At 38.3% G+C, this 20180-nt stretch overlaps 1 protein-coding gene across 1 annotated transcript in view; it reads left to right on the forward strand.

Annotated features, from left to right (window-relative positions):
- The window catches only part of Arhgap15 (Rho GTPase activating protein 15), a 601354-nt gene that overhangs the window by 277945 nt on the left and 303229 nt on the right, over window positions 1-20180 (forward strand). The gene's annotated exons all lie outside the window — the stretch shown is intronic.

A 20180-nucleotide genomic window follows, 5' to 3' on the forward strand; every position in this document is an offset into this window, starting at 1 on the left:
AGGAAGGAAAGAAGAAGGAAGGAAGGAAGGAAGGAAGGAAGGAAGGAAGGAAGGAAGGAAGGAAGGAAGGAAGGAAGGAAGGAAAGAAGGGGGAAGGAGCGAGGGACGGAGGGGAGAATAAATTTGGAATTAAACAAATCAAAATTAAATCAGCAAATCAAAAGAGAGGTCATAAAACAAGCTAAAGGTCTCTCACTGCAAACCACACCTGGCCTGGCAAAAGGGTTCTGAGGGAAAAGGTGCTTGCTGCCAAGCATGGCAAGGTAAATTTGAACATCAACACCCGGTTGCTGGAGAGAATGAGCTGTGTTTGCCAAGTTGTCCTTTGACTTCTTTATGCCTGCACAGCACATGCAGCTACACACGTGTGCACACACGTGTGCACAAAAAGCAGGTAAATCCAACTTAAAAAATGATTCGTGTAGGCCACAATAGAGAAGTCACAAATCAGTGGGAAGAAAAAAAGATTAATCAGGACAGGAAGCCACTGAACAGGCTGAATATATAGAAGCAAATTTAAAGCATTAGTGTCCCTGTGCACACAGACACACATCTAAAAATAATATCGTTTACAGCATTTTGAAATTTGGGGGGAAATGAGTTACAATCTAATACTTGAAAATAAAAGAAATTCCTAATATATGAAATATAAATATGAAAATGAAAAAAAAACTCAACAGAACATTGTCACAATATAAATTAAAAATAACATGCTAATCTATAGATTCAAAACGTATCATTTAAAATTGGGATATTATATATAGTAATTTTTCTAAAAGTTTAGTAGGCTTATAAATCTCTTCAAAGTAATAAAGATTAATCCAACGAAAATTATAAAATTTAAAGAATGTCAGCAGTCATATCGAAAAAGGCAAAATATTTAAATGACTATAAAAGAAATACAAAGCTAACATAACTGTTTTTCTGTAGAATTCATTAGTTATTTAACATTATCTTTGGGAAAATATGAAGTAAAAGCATCTCACTTTTAAATTTTGGTGAGCTAAGACAGCTTTGGGCAACTTCTACAGAACTAATTAATTAATTAATGTTGTATTTCATTAGCCTTTCTAAATTTGAACTTTGGACACAGAAGTTCCCTTTCTAAGAATTGCTTGTAAGACAAACAAATATGAAGAAAATATATTTAAAGGACATGTTAATTTGGTGTCCCTCATTCATTATGACAAAAAGTTAGGAGCAAATAATTGATGAAAGAAATTGAAGGGCAAATGTGCTATGGTAGGTCCCTGTAGAAGGATGGTGCAGAGCCGTGGAGCTGATGATGCTCACAGAATGCTGTTAAGCCATGGAGCTTATCATGTTGTTCATGGGATGGTGTTAAGACATGAAGCTGATGATACTCACAGGATGGGGTAGGGTCATGGTGCCTACAGAGCTGATGATACTCACCGGATAGTGTTAAGCCATGGATTTGATGATGTTCACAGGATGGTGTAGGGCCTGGGAGTTGATGATGCTCACAGGCTGGTGGGTGGCCATGGAGTTAATGCTTCAGGATTGTGCCAGAAAAGAACCTTGATGACATAAGGTTCAAAATACAAAAAGACATGTTTAAATTTGACCCACATATGAAAGAAACAAATATAAACTTATGCAAAAATATATGTATAAAGAATATATAAATTTATTAATATAAATCAATATAGCTAGAAATAAGATAATTATTTAGCTAAGTGATTACCTATGGAATTAGTTTCTATTTTATAATTTTTCCATATATTTTAGTGTAGACATATATATGTAATTAGGAATTTTTTGTTTTAATATAGTTTCTTCATAAAGCCAATGTGCACTAATGTCTGAATAAATAATTATAAAAAGTTATTGTCTAGACATTTAACTGTTTCAAAGGCTTTATCTAAAAGGAAAATATGATAATTAAAATGCCAGACCTTAGACAGAAGGTTTAGGGAATTAGTTTGTCACCAGAGAGTCTTCTTAGAGCTACCAGAATCACAGTACATAGAAATTGGCAATACTGCCAATATAAGTTTTAAGTTCAGGTCAGCATATGGATACTGAAATCTCACTTATGGGATGTGTGGGAAACTGCAGTTCATCAATATGTAAGGAGAGTATTCAAAGCTTCTCAACTATACTGACAGTTTGGAATTTAGCAAACAACCAGCTATATACAAGAAGACTCAATTTATTTATTTACTTCTTTTTTGAAACAGAGAATGTTATGTAAGTGTGACATATATAAATAAAAGTAATTGGAAGGTTGGGGAAATGAAGGCAATATCAGACTACCATAACCCCTGAATTATAGTCTTGTGAATTACAGTCTTGTGGGGAATAACGTAGAAGAATCAGATGATCTGGGCAATTTTTCCCATATGCCTTTGGTACACCAGCTCCATTTTCTCTCACTCCATAATTTTATCACCTGAATTGCATTGCAATAAGACTGCTAAACACAAGTTGTAGCTCTCTCATGAAATTGACGCACATAGGACACTTTCACCACACTTAGTAATCATAGTGGGATTGTTGTTTGAAAGCTTTGATGTGGGCCAGGCACAGAGGTACACATCTTTTTTTGTTTGTTTTTCGAGACAGGGTTTCTCTATAGCTTTTGGAGCCTGTTCTGGAATTACCACTTATAGACCAGACAGGTCTCTAACTCACAAAGATCCACCTGCCTCTGCCTCCCAAGTGCAGGAATTAAAGGCATGCACCACCAGTTCCCGGCTAAGGTACACATATTTAATTCTAGTTCCAGAGAAACAGAGTCAGTCAGATCTCTCTGAATTAACACACATACACACAATTAACACAAATACACACACAGAGAGAGAGAGGAGAGAGAGAGAGAGAGAGAGAGAGAGAGAGAGAGAGAGAGAGAGAGAGAGAGTTGATGATGTACCTAAAATTTTTGCCAAAGTTCACCAAGAAGTGTTTGGAGTTTACTCTCAAATATTAGCATTTGGGAGTCAGAACTTCCTATCAGGTATCTCCCTGGCAACATCAAGCACCAGGGCATCTGCTGATGGCCATCAGTCTATGAAGTCATGTTCTCAAATAGTGTTTATTCCACATCTGTGATTTCTGTACTACAAGGCCCTGGGGACTTAAACCATATGTACTGTATTTGCATTAATGGGAACTTGAGAAGGAGAGTCCATAACACTTAAAATGTTTAGCTTTCTCCCTCCCATCGTGCGGGCACATGCTAATAACTACTCCCAGACCTTGTATGGAGGAACTGTAGGAAGCAACATGCAGTATGCTCATTGTTTTAATTCAAGAGCCTTAAAAAACAATAGTTGCCATCCGTGCCTCTGATAGTTTGCCAGGTTTTCAGCTTCTTTGGTTTTCCCCTCTTCCGGCGTGGTGCACTATCTCAAATGCATTCCAAACAGCACATTATCCCAAGTCTTTGTTTCTTCTTCATATATATATAGTCACTCTTTCTTTAAAGTATATTTAGAAAATCCAGGGCCTTAGCCAAATTCCAAAGAAGCACATTTTAACTTTACTTCCAAGAGGCAGGAAATTGCTTATCAGCAATGAGTCCCCCACTTACAAGGTTGTTGATTGCTTGACCCTAAAAGTCAAAAGGACTATAGGAGACACTGTGGATTCAAATATCCAAATCTTATCTTACATATGGGAACTTTTGAAAGCATCTTTTAAACAGAGAGGGGGGGAGAGGATGGGAAGGATGGGGGAGAGTGGGAAGGAGGAAGGAGGAGGGAAGGAGGGAGGGAGGGAGAAAGAAAGGGAGGGAGGGAAGGAGGGGAGAGGGAGGGAGGGAGGGAGGGAGGGAAGGAGGGGAGAGACAGAGAGACAGAAGTTTTGTAAAGGAGTATAGTTTTAAAACTACATCTCTATAGGAAGCATGCATGAGATTGCATTCAGGACAATTCAATGGTTCCTGTAGTCAGTCTGAAAAGTTAAGGCCAGTGTTGTTTTAATGAAATAAAATCAAGAAAGAATAGAATACAATAGAAAATATCAGACCATGTTTCTTTTAGTAAGGGGGATATTCTTTTAATAGTTTTAAAATTATATAAGGTAAATATATAAATGCACAAATATGCACATAGTATAAATATTCAATACTACATAAAAATAGAGATAGATGGAAAAATGAAGAGCTAAGGACTAGGTAGATGACGTGTGTGTGTGTGTGTGTGTGTGTGTGTGTGTGTGTGTGTGTGTTAGAGAGAGGGAAAGGGTGTGAAAAAGATAAAGAGAAACTCAGATAAGGGTTGGCAACATAAATATATTTCTTACCATGGATCATGGCCAAAGCCGTCTGAAAGCCAGATTATGCCTCCAGGCCAGTGGCTCCTTTAACTTTGGAATAAATTTTTCTCTTAGAGCCTCCTCCATCTGCTTTTAGGCAAATTTCACAAGCTGCATATAAACCTAATCTAATTAAATCTCGAACTTTTAAAGAAAATTGTGGAGGAAACTCAGTAAACTGTAGACCCAATGCTATAAGCCATTCATCAAGGGTAGCAGATTACAAACTCAGTGATGGTTCTCGTAACAGAGAAATGTTCTCATGAGAAAAAATGTTCCTTTTAAAGTCTTAATCCCTAGGACTCCGGAGAACGGTCCCTGGCACATTAGTTTAAAGGGGGTCTCGGGAATTAGGGGGACAGTTCTGCATTGGTAGCTTTAGATATCATTTCATGAAGTTAGATTATTGTTTGGCATTAGGAATTACCTGGCTAATAACAGTGAAACTGACCTGATCTAGCTGGCGGGATGCTGTAGTTTAGTAAGGAATATTGGGAAAGTTTGTGCTGGTCCCACTGGAGAGTGGCATGTATGATGCTGGACAGAATACAAACTCTAAAAGTTAGGCCAAGAACATGGGCTGTTTGAAGGCATTCATTATCCCCAGAAATAGCCGAGACTTTTTCTTTTTATGGGTGTTTATTTATTTGTGTATTGTGTGGGCACGTACATAGAGGCCAGTGGACAGCCTGCGGGAATTGCTTTTGTTGTTCCACTAGGTTGATTACTGGAATCAAACTCAGGGTGTCAGTCTTGGCAAGCATCTTCATCTGCTGAGCTATATTGCCAACCCAATAAGGACTTAAGATCCATTTTGGCAGTCATTAACTATACTATCGTGGCTATTTCCAGATAATCTAATAATCAAGCTACCTCAGAGGTATGCATTGATTATTCTATTTTTTTTTTAAATTCTGAGGATTGCCTTGACATCCCTATTGCAGCTGAATATTATCTTGAACTTCTAAAATGGCTCCGTCCCAAGTATTATGGGATTACAGATGCACACCACACTCAGATTATAAGACTCAAAGTCTATGGACTTCCTGAATGTTAGACAGGCACTCGGTCAACTGAACTACATACCCAATTGCTTGTGTTACGATGTGGAAATGTGAGCCTGCCGGGCAGTGAATTTAAAGTACTGGTAGAGGGGTGATGGAGGAAGGTCATTGGTTAATTAAATAAAGAAGCTGCTTGCCCTGATAGGTTAAAACATAGGTGGGAGGAGTAAACAGAACAGAACTCTGGGAAGAAGAGGAAGTGAGGTCAGAGACTCGACAGCTCTCCTCTCAGGGGCAGAGGCCTCAGAGAGACACGATGCTCCACTCTTGCGGGCAGAGGCGAGAGCTCTGCTCTCTGAGGCACACGCGATGAAGCTCCGACCCAGGATGGACATAGGCTAGAATCTCCCTGGTAAGCCACCTTGTGGGCTACAGCAGATTATTAGAGATGGGCTAGTCCAGGTGCGAGAGTTAGCCTAAAAGAGGCTAGATAGAAATGGGCCAAGCAGTGCTTAAAAGAGTACAGTGTCTGTGTAATCATTTCGGGTAAAGCTAGCCTTGCGGGCAACGGGGTGCTGGGGACGCAACCCCGCCGCTCATATTACTACAGAGGGGAAAGAGTCATGAGGATTGAAGACACACAGCAGAATGTCCAGCCCAGTTCTTAACAGTGTGACTAGCAAAAACATCTTTAACAGCTGAGTCCATTATATAAGCTACCACAATGAATGGGGACAAACCATGAAACCAGAACAGAATATAGTGAGAAGCTGAGCTTGGTAGAACTCAGTGCTGATGGCCAAGTGAATGTTCAATTCGAAGAGTTGGAGATTGTGTAAGGTCTTCTTAGGATAAAGGAACAGTCTTAATTAAACCTCAAGCATCTTAAAAGTCAGAGGCGGAGAAACAAGCTGCCTCAGCTTTGTGGAAAGGAGAGTAAAAAGCCAAGCAATGGAAAGAGTGTTAGCAAGCTCAGGCCTCCATGAAAGAGTCACTGTATGTCAAGTAAAAGTGGTATATCATCTTTTCAGAGAGAGATACATTGGCACAGCCCACCCAAAACAGCATGCTGGGTTGACAGTCAGAGAAGTGGTTGTGAAAAGATATCCACACCTCTAGCCCTGTCATGGGGCCCATTCTGTGTCTTCTCCGTGGCCAGTCACTTCTTCCTTCTGGTCTACCAAGTCATATGCCACCTAAATCACAAGGCCTTCTGTTAGCTGGTACCACAACTCTTCTGAATCAGCCTGGGGCAGCTGAGCTTTCGTTCATTCTACTGACAACCATGTAGTATGCCAGGTTTCTCAATCAAGCACAAGCACATCTCACCTTCAGAATCTGAACTCTCTTAGTGCCGTGTAAAAGATGGATAAGTATAAAACTTTGGAGTCACAATGTGATGGAGCAGGTACAGACTGTCAGAGAGATAGCTTCTATATAGCCCCTAGAGACGTTCACTGTTTCCCAAAGAGATGATGCCTAAGGAGTTTCCAGAATTATGAGGGAAGTTTGTAAAATCCAAGTGAAAATTAATGAATCAGTCAGCCAAGTATTAACCACATTGTTTGTGCTTATGGTGTGTCAGATGCTATTGTGCTATTTGTCATAGATTATATTTCTTGTAGCCCTTATGATGTTGTATGAGGTAGGTAGTAACATATTTTTTTCAAACTATAGGTAGAGATGTAAAAGCACAGATTCTAAATAACTTGATCATGATTAATAAGGAAAATAAAAATGGAAAAAATAGAGACAAATTATAAAGTATTAAATTAAGATTATACCAAGGAGTGGAGACAGAGAGTTGATTATACCACTCCAATCACCATCAAGGAAGTTAGTCCAGAAGTTATGGCAAAGTACCTAACATGGAAGAAATGTGCACTAATAGGACTGAAATATAGATTTGTCACTTTGGAAATCTAATATTTAACAATCCTAGTTCCCAAGAGAGAGACACGTGTACATCCAAGTTTTTTTTCTGGTCTTATGGTAACCAGGAAATGGAGTCAGCCTGAATGTCTATTAACTGAGTAATGGATGATGAAAATATGTTACATTTACACAATGGAATTTTGCCCATCCATAAACAAGAATAGAAAACAGAAATTATGAATTTCGCAGGAGAATGGCTAAAACTGGGAAATGCTACTGTGAGAACTAGTGTATATATTGATTTTTTTAAAAAAAGCTAGAGATATATCCGTGATAAGAAGAAATAAAAGGAAGACTTTCAGGAGAAGGGTGGGGAAGGCAAAAGAATACATAGCATATAAAAAATACATATGAAAAAGAATACATATCATATGAAAGTAGCAGAGGGTATGCTAGGGAGAGAAGGGTAGGATAATCTGGAGCAGCAGGAGATGAGTGGTGTCAACCAAAACTAAATATGTATGAAAATGCCATAAAAAAATCCCTTCTATCTATAAATGACTTAAAAAGAAATGTCAGAAGAAAAGAGTTTGAGAGTTTATGGAGAAAGCTCACTGGGTTAAGTTCCTGCTGTGTAAGCTGGAGGACCTGACTTCGCCACCCCTCGAATATGCCAGAAGCCCGGCATGGGGAGGAGGATGCCTGGAGCCCCCATCTTGGTGTGGGATGGAGACAGCCAGTAGCCTACAGTTCACTGACTAGCGGCTCTGCCAAGTTGGACGTGAGCCTGAGGTATAATGGGAGATTTCTTTCAAAAATAAATGTGCAGAGTCATTGTCAACCTTAAGGTTCTACACACCAGTCCACACACATGTACACGCATGCAGGTACATACCTCACAGACACACAGCATCACGTGCAAGTTTAAAAACAAACAAACAGACAAATAAATAAATAGAGTTTAGTTAATTCTATTATTTAAGAGCACCTGTTTAGGGACTAGAGAGATGGATCATTAGTGCCTACTATTCTTCTACAGTGCCTGAGTTAAGTTTACTTACATAAGGGGATCACCAGGGGATGCTAAGGAAACTCCACTTGAAGGATGAGTGAAGGTCTAGAGGCCATGTGAGTAGCGAGCGGGTAGCAGCCTGTCTGTGTCCTGTAGGGCTGTACCTTCCTGACCTTGCAGTCTCAGATAAGATATACCTGTCACCATTCTCTTCTTCTATTTAACCTCTCTAAAATTCTAAGATTCTCCTCCAACATTTTCCTCTGAGCGGTCCACTTTACTACCAGAGAGGCTGGCATTTTCCCTAAGAATCCTTATGCTTCCATCGTCACCATGAGTTAGTTGATTCCCATGCTGTTTTTTTATGTCCTACTGAATATTCTTCTTGAGAACAAAGGCCGCTGCTAACTTGTTTGGGGTTGCCTCAGTTCCTAGAGTTAAAACCAGGGCAGAGCTTTGGGTTAGTAGGCATCTCAAGATCAGTGATTGCGAGGTGACTCCTCATGTTTTGAGGGGAAACAAGCAACACAAGTGTCCAAGTATGTGCAAAATTAGACCTGGTTTACGCCTATATTTTTATGTAAGTTGTTCATAGGAATTACTAAAGTACTAGTGGTTGGCATCAAAATAGCAGTTTAGATAGTAAATTATTTGGTCCTCCTACTAACGGAACAACCCGAATTTCTTTTCATAACACTGTCATTTGTACAAACTGCTATTTCCAACACAGGCACCATTTTGTATCCTGTAATAAGGTGTGTTTAGGTTTGGGTGTAGGTTTTTATCATAGCATGGAGTGATAGGTCATCCTAGATACACCATTTATCAAGTGGCCTGTTGCCCAGTTGATACATTCTACTGTCTAATATAGTCACAGGTGATTTTTCTAAGTGTTGCTCAATTCTTTCTGTGTATCTCTGTGTATATATACCACTGCATCAACGATATATGTTCACATATATGTTGTATATATTATATATCAACAAACTATTATTTTAGAAACATGTTAGTTTTGAGAAATTTTCTTATTCTGTGTCCCCAGGTAACCCAGGGAACTTGCAAAATTCTCTTGTCTCCCAAGTTCTGGAATTACTGATGTTGTGCCACCATATATGACTTCATGATTGATTTAACAATAATTACTTTAAATAAACAGGTATTCTCCCTTAGGTCAGATTACTTATTTTGTGCATTTTCAATATAAATTGATATTCTTCAATGTATTTAATGAAAATAAAGAACACCCCCTTTATTCATGAGCTTCTAATTAAACAGATAGTCTATCAGCCTTAATGAATGATTATGCTAGTTAATAAAGAATTCAAAGACAGACATCACTAGACTCTTGATTCAGCACAATGTCAAAATGATCAGAAATCAAAAGCAAAGTTTTCCCTTTCCTTCTTGAATTATGTAGCTCAGCCTCAGAAGACAATCAGTTGATCTCCAGATCCTCGTTCAGTAATGCTTCATCTTCCCAAAGCACACAGCCAGACTGCAAGGGAGGACGTAGACTGATATTCCTTGTAATCCATAGTCTGCCTTTCCTCATTCCCGAAGACAAAGTGCCATTCGTTACAGGGAATCATTCAAGTGTGCCTTAGCTAATCTGTGTTTACAAGATAGCATAGAAGTATTTTGTTTGTGCCTGAGAAAAGAGTTATAAATCACACTTCTGTAGATCATAAATACACATTTATCTTTAGAATGTATCACCAACTGAGTCATTTTGATGTAAATATTGCACCTCTCAAATATAATGATGATAATAGAGGCTGTGATTTGAGGAACTGTACAAGTGCTCTCTTCAATAACTGAAAATATTTAAATTCACAGAATCTTTAACATCCCGTGTGGAGTGGTAGACAGACGTGCCATAGGGTGGGACTTACAGAAGTTGTGATTATTTACTCTGGGAAAATCAAAACAAACTCCCTGACTTCTGTCAAGAATGGCTCATAATTTCTTTGTTGGTATGTATGGGCCATGATCATTCAAAGCCTGGGAGCCCCAGTGTCTTCTTCCCTTGACTTCTGTCATCATAAAGAGCTCCCTAGGAAAGGGCTAGAGATGACATGAGAGGCACCACACCTGTCCATGCCCCTTCCTTCATCCAAGCTTTGGAAGACTGGAAGACACCAGTTTTTTGGTAGGAGGGTTCTACAACCACAAAGAATTTTTCTTTTCATAGTTCCTAACTTCCTGCCATCTTTGTCTTGAAACTACCATCATTGCATGCCATTTTACTTGAGGATGAAGGCACAGATTTTTATCTGTATCTTCTGTTCTCTCAATGTAGAAAATAAAAAAGTACACCTACATTCATTTCTAAGTGGCAGTATTATAATTCAGCAGATTTCTGGTTCTCTCTGAAACCTGGAGTTGAATTGCTGTGAGCCGGAAGGCAGTCAAGCTGCTGTTTTTCCCTGAGCTGTATTTCTCTATAAGCATCTAATTGTTTCAAAAAGTGATGTACAGTATGTGAAAACCTGAATCTGATGCAAATAACTCTGTATGGCACTAACGCTAACAGGTGTTCTCATTAATGTAAGTAGACACGGAACAACTCTTGAATGTTTTATAAACACTCAAAATCATTGCCAAGTATGTTACAATAGCACAGAAATACTTACATATGGGAGCATCTTTTATTCCTATTGTACAACCTCAGCACTTGCTAGCAATAGGCTCGTATGAGTGATAACACTTTCATTTGTGTAAGTCACCATATCTGAAAATTAGCTAATGTATTATCTACGTGGAAGTACTTGTGGCATAAATAGTACCATCTCCCGGCAGACTTCCCTTGTTTAGTAGTGATAACAATGCCTCAGTGAAGCCAGTGACTGCAGCTCTGAAGAATCAGCAATAACTATTCTACATCATGGTGGTCCACTAAGGAACCGACCTGTTACTTTCTGAATTAGCTCCCAAAATCTTGAAATCATGTCCATTTCCTTATACTACATCTCACAGGTAGGAATGTCCAGACACAGGGTGGGATGCCAGGACAAAACAGCATGGATGATCTCTCCCCAACACAGTGTGGCTTGGAAGTGCGATTGAAAGCACTGAAATCCAATCAACCCTTGGTGTTTCTTGGCTCCTCCAGTTTATAAACCTGTTTTCTGATGACTAAAATGTGTTGGTTGGTGGAAAAATACCTTCCTTTGATAGTTCTTCTCAAAGTTCAGAATGTTTTTTCTAGCCTATCTTGCTAAAGTGGGTAGCAGTGGATATCAGTTACCTTATATTACATGAACTAATGAAATCTTATGGCACCTTTCGGGCTTTTATTGTAATAGAAGATGAGTTAAATTTATCATGTCAAATCAAATAATAAAATAGCATTCATTCACTGTAGTGAATAAAATGGATCATTTTTTTATCTATCTGCCATCTTAATAGCTTCTGTATTTGTGAGTTGTTCAGCCACACATAGGCATTTGCCAATGACCTTTAGCAATTAGAGCATAAGAGGGTAATGGAAAGATCTGCAGGGAACTGAAATTTATATTTCTGTGGTATGGTGTGACAAAAGAGACATAGTTTATGTGGATGTTTGAAGGGATGTTCATTTTAGGAAAGCCCTTATTGAAAAAATGGGATCTAAATTGATTTGGATGAGACGTCAGAGAAAGTCAGGGTTCTGGCAGAGGAACAATCTTGTCTAAGGGAAGTGACAAAAATCAGGATAGGGCTGCCAGGGAACAAAATGCTTTCTGTATGTCTGGATTCTAGAAGTGCAAAGGGAAACTGAGGAGCACAAAGCAGTGGAACCCGGGCACACATGGTGTAGCAGCCCAATGAAAGGACTGTCATTGTACCATCACTCACACGTGGGACAACCTTCTGAGTGACAATCACACAATGTAATCGGAGTTCCAAGTTGCACAGATCATTTTCCTGGGGCTGCTTTGTGTGGTCTAGAAGAGATACCACTGATGTCATGGAGGAACTGAAAGATAGGGCAACTCAATCCGCCTGGGGGGAATAGTTCTTTTACAGTTGCAAGCATACAAATTTTCATAAAGGTATACACGCTATTTATAGTAAGATAAGCATATAATGTTTACAAATGATCCAAAATGGGTACAAAGAAAAGAACCCATAAATTTAGCCTCTCCTGTGGAAAAGGAGATCTTGTACTTCCGAGATAATTTTCTTATTTGTATATTATTTATTTTTAAAAGATTTTATTGAAAACAGATTCATCTCTCATACAACACATCCTGACCACAGTTTCTCCTCCCTTTGCTCCTCCCTGCTGCTCTCATCTCCCGTTTTCCCAGACTCCTCCTCCATATCCTCTTCAGAAAAGAACAGGCCTCCAAGAGATGACAGCCAAATAGGACAAAACAAGATACAATAAGACAAGGCAAAACACCTCATGTGGAGGCTGGACATAGCAACCCAGTAGGAATGAAAGAGTCCAAAGAGCAATCAAAAGAGTCAGAGATACACCTGCTATCACAAAACCACCAAGCTAATGGCCACAACATTTACACAAAGGACCCAAAGCAGAACCATGCTGGCCTGTTGCTTGCTGTTTCAGTCTCTGGGAATCCATGCGAGCCCTACTTAATTGATTCAGCGGGCCATGTTCTCCATTCCCTCTGACTCCTACAATCGTTCCTCCCCCTTTTTCATGGTGTTCTCTGATCTCCAAGGAGAGAATACAATGGAGATCTCCAGGGTAGCCTCACTCTCTGCATGATATCTGGTTGTGGGTCTCTGCACCTGCTCCCTTCAGCTGTCAGAGGAAGTCTGTCTGACGACAACTGGACAAGCCTCGGATCTATGAGTGTAGGAGAGTATCCTGAGGAATCATTTCATTGATATTTTTTCCAATTGTGTTTGGTTCTACCTAGGTCTCTGGGCTAACCGGTGTAAGGTTCCTGGATTTCCAGGCAGTGTGGGGCATGGTGTGGGCCTCGAATTAATCCAAACATTGGATGCCACTCCCACAATGTCTAAGTCAGCATTGCCCCTCCTCCCCCCCAGGGCAGTTTGCAGGTTGAAGGTTTTGGTATCCAGATTTCTTTTTCTGTAGTTTTCAGAATACTGTCTTGTACCAGCCTGGTATTTTAAGACTCTCTCTGGAATACCCTCAGCCAACAACTCAGTTGAATATAACCCACTACTACTACTAGAAGCCTTGCCGGGCTACAAAAGACGGCCAATTCAGACTCTATGCTCCATCACCACAGTCCTCACTTGGGTTTCCACTGCACTAGGTTTTCCAATTTAAAAAAGAGATCTTTGAATTGGGCCTTAATTGAATAAAAAGAACAATAAAGTCTTCCACTTTGAAACTGATGGAGGCAACAGGGGTTCAAATGTCATGAGACTGCATGAGTTAATAGACAAACATGACTATATCTCAGGGAGTAAGTGAACTCATGACAGGAACAGGAGCAGGGGACACAGGTCGTGGACCAATTCGTTTATGTGGAGATGAATACTGTTCTCAAAAATCAAGAGCCAAGGAACTCTTCAGATAACGTCATATGCCCTCAGCTTTGTTCTTTTGCTTTCCCAGTTGTTTGTTCTCATAAGCACCGCAGGCGACTTCAGCTCACGCGACAGCTCTGGGAGCTGCTAACCTGACTTCTAATCAGTTAGGCAGTATTCTTGCATGAATATTAAGGGGACTGTTTCTCAATACTTAAAACATTTTAACACAGATAAATAATGAAAGCGAGTTTTGTTTTCTTGTTTGTGTGACATGGCTATGGAGTTTAAATATATTGCTAATAAATAGTTGGCAAGGGACATGGGCATGAGTGTGCACTATAGGGCCAACTTCATTATGCAGAACAAACCTCTGATGCAAGAATTCATGGACCAAATTATTTAAGTGTCAAAAGTACAGCTCAATTTCAATTAAAAAGCATTGTTTCTTGAAAGGCTGCCCTTAAACCTTATATTTCAGAATGCTCTTGAGATCTGTCGAGTATGTAGTTCAACATTTGTTTACTTTTCATTAAATAAGAAATTGCTTACATGGGCAGGTTATGTTGATATGATGACACCACTGAGGTTTCCAATAAATGTGCATGCAAATCAATCACCCAAATGCATTGAAAACATAGCCAATAAACATCTGGAAACTGATGAATACACATTTTGTTGACACAGGGGGAGCTGTGGAAACGCAGGATCCATTGGTGGCCAGGCTGATTTAGTGGCTACAGATTTAGGAAGGGTTCATGGCATCAGAAGGAACGGGGCCATTGTGACATGGAATTCAACATCTTTCAGATATGTAGAACATTTTCCGTCCCTTAAAACAAATATTCCCTAAGAAAGTATAAAACATCTTTCTGACTTGCAAAGTTTTTGCAGTCTATCATTTAAATTACTTAAATAAAGGGTGCTTTACCGCTCCCCAAAGTGAGAATATAACACCCTCCGTACATATTAGCTTGATCTTCTTGACAGACCAGAGAAGTGTTTGTGCGTGCCAATTAAAACAAAAGTGAGTCCCTAGTGGCTTGTTCCTCATACAACTTCTGAAGACTGCTATCATTGTTTGCTAGAGTAACCCTGAATAAGGCTGCGCTCCAATGCAAACAAAGTTTCTAACCTTTCATGACAGATGGAGGTTACAAATGCATTTTAATAAGAGAGTTACCAAAGCAACATTTTCCTGTAATCAGCATATATTTACTTAACATCCAGCAACACTGGGAGCACAAGATAGATACTTTCTCACAAAGTGACAAGGAACATTCTGGAAGACACACTGAAGACCATTCACTTCAGGCTGATGTTTCACCCTTAGTTTTAGTTAGCTTTACCCTAAAAAGCTTTTACTTTATTTTTTTTTAAGTTTGGAGTTACTCAAGGAGACTGCAATTTGAAACTGACATAGACCCGATAATATCATTCCTTCAGTGGTAATAAATGCCTCTGAGGCCCAGTAATTGAACTTTAAGTATAACCACAACAACCTGTACTTGATCATCTATAGCAAGGAGTATGACGCAAGATGAAAACAATGTTAGCCTGAACTGTTATTCTTTATAAGCTTTTATTGCTTCAATTTTAGGTCTTGCTATCTCATTATGACATAGTCAAAATATACATCTATATTTTATTTGCTGAGGATTCAATAAAGATATGGCCAAAATTAATATCACAAAATAATTCATGTTCACTTCAGATAAGTTTAGTATAGTTTGACATAACTTTTTATTTCTACTTAATTTAATTCAAGAGCAGTGATACCATCATGAAATACAAAGTATCTCCAAATGTAATAGTAATCCAATTTCCTTCCTCTTGCTTGTTTCTAGACCACTATAGCCATGTCATTTAATATGCCTTGAGGCTCCTTGGTCATTTGGCATCTTTTTATTATACATCTCCTATGCATAATTTCAGCATACTTAAGATGGACTATCTTCTTGAGTTCTTTGTCAAATTCAAATTCTAAGCAAAATGTAGATGACATGCATTTGAATGCTGGGTTGCTTTAGTTCTTTCTAGGGTTTGAAATTTCTGAATGTCTCAAACTGGCCATAAATACATTATTTTTCATAGCAAAAGAGTAGTTATTTGTAGAAAGAGGAACAAAAAATGATAAATATGAGGCTAGAGATGCTGTTTACTGCTCCTTCATTATGATAGCAGTAAGCACGTGAACAGTTTGTCCATGGTCATTTCTCTAACTTTTGTGACTGACGTGAAATCATTAAGGGCCTTTTCTGTAGACTTATGTAGCTCTCTGTTGGATGCAACTGGGTGCTTTCAACTATTGCACTAGAAATAAAGGTTTTTAGAGTCTCTTAATTCTATCAGTTAAAATAATGCCAATTTCATAGCATGGCGTCTTCATCATTTAGCTCATTTGAAAAAAAAATACTTTATGATGTAGAGAAGCTGACCTGGAGATGTTTAAGTGCTTTGAGATCTCTAAAGCTAGCTTCACTTTGCATATAAAGTAGTAGTGGTATTTATGTCCTCAATACCCCAAAGTTCTGATTCCATCAACCTTTGAAAATAACCCATCACGGCCAACAGTTATACACAATTCCAAGATGCAAGTGCAGCCACAATAGCTATGCCCTCCTTGTCATGAGTATGGTCTGTGCCACTCACTTTGGGACCTAGGATAAGTCATTTTCTATGGTTATTTATCTTAATATGTAGATGACCTATGTAGCCACACAGATTTACAGTTCTTAATGGGAAGGGTCATAGATCACTAACTTCAAACACTGTTCCCTGTATTTAATGGGTAATCCATCAGCCTTTGTTGATAATTAGATATGTAATCAATTATAAACATGTCTTCTCATATAAACTTACCATAGACATGGAATTATCTGTAGCATTTATTATGCAACTGAAAAGGTGGTACTTCAGAGAGAAAGAAAGGAGTACAATGGCATCCCTGTATCTTTACTTGCCATCCCAGGCATGTTTGAGTTCAACAGAAAAAAAAAGTCAATAATATTTACTTATTAAATATAGTTTGCTCATTCATCAATGTACCTATTGATAATTATCATACTTATTTAGCTATTATTTACAAAAGACAGATAATGGCTCAACTCAAATGTGTGCTATGTTTAATCTGTGTAGCCAGGAGCAGTTTTATTCTTTATTATTTTAACCTTCCCATTCTCCACATTTTATCTATCTCCAATAATCAGAAAAAGAGAAGATTTAAAAATAGTTCACTTCTATGTTAATAAAACCAAAGAAGTTTTTATTGCTATAAATGTCATTATACATAGTTATTTTTCATCCAAATTAAAACCTAATACTGACTTGTTGACGATAATGATACTTGAAAACGTCAGAAAGGACACCAGTGAAAAATACAAATGCTTTCTTTTAAAAATAAAACACTATTCTTTGAAGATGTTCTCAGTTAACATACCAATATTCAATTCACTTTAAAAAAAAAAAAAGTTGTTGCATCGGGCGATGGTGGTGCATGCTTCTAATCCCAGCACTCAGGAGGCAGAGGCAGGCGGATCATTGTGAGTTCAAAGCTGGCCTGGTCTACAAAGCAAATTCCAGGACAGTTAGGGCTGTTAAACAGAGAAACCCTGTCTCCTCCCCCCCCCCAAAAAAAGAAAAACCCAACAAAACAAAACAAATTGTCCCACCACAAGTCCTATAGTGGAGTATGGAATTTACAAACTCAACTCTGTCTATGGAGGCACCAAAGATACAGACCAAAGCCCCATGCCCATGGGAGACTATTGTCAATAAATTTCAGAAAAGCCCCAGGAATGTGCCTACTCTTCCTGTTGGTCCGTGACTGCTTATAGAATTTTTGGACGTAAATTTATCACTAACAAGAATCAAGATGGGCCCACACTTTGAGTAAAACTGTCTAAGGCATTCCCAGGGTAGTGCTAGCGTCTTTCAGGCCCCACCATTGATGATTCACTCATGGTTTAAAGTTGTAACCAATAACTGTCATTTGTCCATCCCTTAAGAAACAACGAGGTAAAGTTCTCCAAATATTGATGCATATTTTTCATCAATGATACTAGTGCCCTTTGACAAAGCTGCTTTGCTGATTTTCTATATACCTCCCACCAAAAAAAAAAAAAAAACATGTAGACTAGTAGAAATGCAGGATTTCATTAGTATTGTGACTAAGTGCGATCCTAAACAGAAGGGAGGCCTGCAGCTTCCACAAAAACCTGTTTTGTTTTCTGGTTTTCACTACCTTACGCCTGCAGCTCCCAAATAGCACACAAAGAAGGGTCCCATTACCATGGCTTCACTGTAGATCCCTTCTGCCCGCAATTGTACATTGCTGTAAACTGGCATCGTGTGCTGTTCAATCAAAAGGTTTAGGGCAAGGTTAACATCCTCCACCCATGCCCTCCACTGCTACTGGAACCTGTGTTGAAAATCTGAAGATTCAATCCTTCAAAGTACAAAAAAAAAAAAAAAAAGACTCACAACCCACTTATCAGAAATTCTGAACGGGCAAGACTACAAAAATATCATAAGAGAGATTGGGAAGCTGAATTAAGTGGACTTTACACGGCAGAGATTCAAAAAGTCCCTTTCTGTGTGAGTCTGGAGTGGAACAGAATAAAGTCAATTACTGGCTGCAATTAAGAAGTGGATGCATTTAAACTGTAGAGAGCAGTCTTCTCCACACTGCCTAGGAACTCCAAAGATTACCGGGAAGACCGACCGAGAGGAAGATGTGAGCAGGATGCCTCTGATTGGCTGATTCAGAGGAGCTGCGTTCACAGATCTCCTTACTCTAGCTTCCTAGAGTGAATTTATAAGTCACTGATTGTGTATGATTAATGCTGTCATATATTTAGACAAAGAAACTTTTAAAAATACAGCTTGTGTTTGGCTATGTGAGCAGGAAAAAAGGCCCATTCTGAACTGTGCATCTAGCATCAAAACGGCAAAGGCAGTGCTGAAATTTACTTGCCACAGTTTGAATTTACTAGGGCAAAAACCGGACAACTCTTTTTGTTTACCTTCAAGATACAGTAAATCTAATTATACTTTTTCTTTTCCTTTTAAATGTTGTTCCTTTTATAATGTTAATAATGTATTTATACCGGTATAAAGTATTATATTATACTGTACTCTGTGTTTGGGAAACTCACTTTTCTTTATGTATAACAACAAATTGTGATATGTATAAAATATTAATAATCAAAATGTCTAAATTTAAAATCAAAGTAAAAACTGAGGACAATACTAGATTTCTTGAATATGTGCCAATAAAATGTGTATAATTAAAAAGAAAAAAAATACTAGATTTCTTGTGTTACTTACAAGTGGCCTTATGTTTTTAGATTTTAGTTTCTGAGGCAGTACTTTAGAAAGTAAATATTTATAATTCTATGTAAGTAAGGAACATGCAGTGGCAATCAGATAATTAGAAAAATATCATCCTGGCTTTCTTTTCATGGACACATGGCTATTTTGAACCACCCCAAATTTTACATGCCATTTTACTTCAAAAGAGGGGGAGAAAAAGAGTAATTGGATCCAGTAATCTGTCAGATTTTAGGGTGTGTAATTAATCCTATTACTTTCCAATTTTTCCCTTTTTATAATTTGGCCACTTCCCTCTTTACTGAAGGAGGAACCAGAATTGACACTGGAACTCGTGGCACCTAAAAATGTGTTCTTGGCAGTCCTCACTAGTATTACATCTCTTTAAAGGCTTCTGAAAATAAAATAAGAAATACATTTATTCACATTATGTGAAGACAAAGATTTCTTTAAAATCCCAAGATCAACATCAAATATGTCCAGGATGAAAAATGACAGTTTATGTGAGTTCATATAGCATCGACAGTAAATCTAGAGAATGCAGGTCATTTAGTGTATGAAGCATTTGTAACATACTAAGAGATATTTATCCTATGTATACTTTGTGTTACAATATTGACTTAAATGAGTCAGTGTACCTGTAGGAATTATACTGACCAATGGTCTGAGTATATCTCATCATGAGGATAGTGCACACACATCTCTGCACACACACAGTTCTGATTACAATTCCCAGCATCCTTAAATGACAGCAAAGGATACTTAAATATGTAGATCCATGCATACATGATACTTAAATGATACTTAGATGTATCAATAGATAGATTGATAAATATTAATATTTATTATACTACCGGTTATTTGTCATTGTGGCTGATGCATTAACATCGGAACGTTTAGACCAAATAGCCAATGAGAGATCATTTATTGTATTAAATACTCAAGCAATAACCATACTTGTCTGCAAACAATATTCTATTTATACTTTGAAAAAAATACCAAAGTAATTGTTTTTAAATGGTGCCACAAAATTATTGGAATGTGCAGAATAAGCCATTTGGGGTTAACCTTGTCACTCTACTGATAGAATTCTAAGCCAGCCTGTGTGATTTGTGGTTTTTCTGAACCTGTGGCACCTTTCACCATTTACCGATTGGAGCTTGCAGGGCTGAGCAGAGGTAACTGGCTCCTGACAGATTTTCTTGAAATGCCAATCCTCTAAAGTT

The sequence above is a fragment of the Microtus ochrogaster genome, chromosome 4 (assembly GCF_000317375.1).
Source record: "Microtus ochrogaster isolate Prairie Vole_2 chromosome 4, MicOch1.0, whole genome shotgun sequence".
NCBI classification, from domain to species: Eukaryota; Metazoa; Chordata; class Mammalia; order Rodentia; family Cricetidae; genus Microtus; species Microtus ochrogaster.